The sequence below is a fragment of the Aptenodytes forsteri genome, unplaced genomic scaffold (assembly GCF_000699145.1).
Source record: "Aptenodytes forsteri isolate BGI_AS27 unplaced genomic scaffold, ASM69914v1 Scaffold155, whole genome shotgun sequence".
Taxonomy (NCBI): Eukaryota; Metazoa; Chordata; class Aves; order Sphenisciformes; family Spheniscidae; genus Aptenodytes; species Aptenodytes forsteri.
The window spans coordinates 5,501,750-5,503,902 of NW_008794446.1; positions in this window are offsets into that span (position 1 = coordinate 5,501,750).

Below are 2,153 nucleotides of genomic sequence, written 5' to 3' on the forward strand. Positions count from 1 at the left end.
CCGCCCCCCCCGCCTCTCCTCAGCGGCCCTGGAGCGGACCCGCGCTCCGTCGTCCCCACCCCTCCAGGAGGCAGGGCGAGGGGGCCGGAGAGGTGTGGGGCCAGAGAGCCGCGGGCGGAGGAAGCGCTGTGTCTTTTGTAAATGCTTTCCTTCCGTGGCTGATTTCTCGTATTACAAAAAGGCAGTGTCCTGAGCCAAGTGTCAGCCAGCTTCTTTTATTCACACGCCCCTATTTACATGAGAAATGAAGTATCACATCCGAAGTTGACATATTCCAACCTACTGTTTAATAGCAGTTAACACCAACGTCCCAGAAAAGGCTCCAGAAGTCTTACAGTGAGCAGCAGCACTGTGATGGAGTGTCATTGCCTGCGGCGGTCTCAACGTCATCTTCTTAGTCTGGTTTTGTAGGCCTTGACATGTGTAATTATTACGGTTGTTGATGTTATAATAAAGAGAATATTATTCTCCATATACATGTCCATTCCCATTTTGACTTGATAAGTTCTTGACCTCAGCAATGAGTTCATAAAATAACTTCAAGTTGGGTGGAAAATTCTTCCATTACCAATTTTGAGCTAGCCATCTTTCATTTTAGCTGGATGTTCATCTGCTCTTGTGTTATAAAGGGGTTTCTTCCTACCTCTCCACACCAGTCCTTATTTTACACAGTTTTATCACACCACCTGCTCACTCATCAGTCACCTTCTTCAGTGTCTCTTCATACAGTCATTTTTCCATGTCCCTCCTCCTTCCAACGAACTTCTTTTAACTTCTAATCCTGCAGTGTCCTGGGGAGGTGCAGTAACTTCCCCAAATGTTCCAGAGGAGGCCATACCATTGTTTTGAATGATGGCACGTAGTTTCCAATTCTATCTCCATCTCCCTCCCAATGCACCCTAACAACTTACTCTTTTTGCAGCCACACCGCAGTCCTAAGTTTTAACTTGGTCGTTGCGATACCCTGGTTTTGCTTTCAGTTAATACAGCCGGTGCTTTGAAAACCCAAGCATAACGTGGAGCCTTGAGACATCTTGCTTGTAACTATGATGAATGTGTTTCCTGAATCTCAACCCCTTTTTGTTCCATAAAAATGTTGTTTCTTACTGATTTATTTTAGACACTTGAAAGGATCTTTCTCAAATACACTGTGAACGTTTAAAGACATCATCCCTACCAGCTCTTCTCTAGCCCCTATCTTGTTGGCCCATTGAATTTTATAATGTAGCGCTTTCATAAAGGTGGTGAGGAGTCTTGCAAAGAAATCATTTCACATCACAGCAGGTCCAGGGATTTGGGGATTCTACAGTCTCTAAAGACTCACATACACAGTTTGGATGATTTAATTATATGATTTTAACCATATTACCTTAGAATTGAGCTAAAGTGATGTAATTATGGAAGAAGGACTATTAGTCTAACATGCAAGTGCTTGTATTGCTAAAATTTATTTCATTATACAGGTATTAAGCTACTTTTCCCGGGATAACTGTTTTCCCTCCGGAGCGTTGTACAAACTGAAGTATATTCCACCTTTTCCTAAACCAATGCAGCTGATAGAAAAGCTGCATGTAGACAATCCCCAAGTAATGGGGCAATGGGGATGCTCAGACCTTTTAGTACCGAGAAAGACTTCTTTTCAGAGATGTAATCGCCTGCATTCTTTGCTCAGTTGCCTGTGGGGTACCCACATTACCTGGGCTTTGTTAGTTTCCCAAACCCCCTCTTCCTTTTTTTAAGACGGTAAACAGGAGTTGTGAGCAAGCAGAGCTCCCCTCCCTACGAAAGCCATGGTTGCCCCAGCTATGGCTGAATTACATCTGTTCTTCTGCGCAAGGTCTTGCAGAGATGTGCCACTTTTTGAGCCCCGATTACTTCTCAGGGCTTCTTACGCAGCTCTGTCAGGATCTTCAGCTGCGTAAACAACTGAGACTTCATTCAGCCCTGGATTTGTTAGTGCAGCTCCTAGCCCTGTGGCTGCCACTCCTACCTGAAATCACAGATGAAGGCCTCCAGGAGCAGAGCGAGCTGGCCTGCGTGCACGTGGCACGGCTGCAGGCGAGCTCTGTACAGGCCTTGGCCTTCTACAAAGATCTTCGTGAGGTAAGGAAGGGAAATCCCGTACGTCATGGCCGAACAGGGGCTTCGCGGCC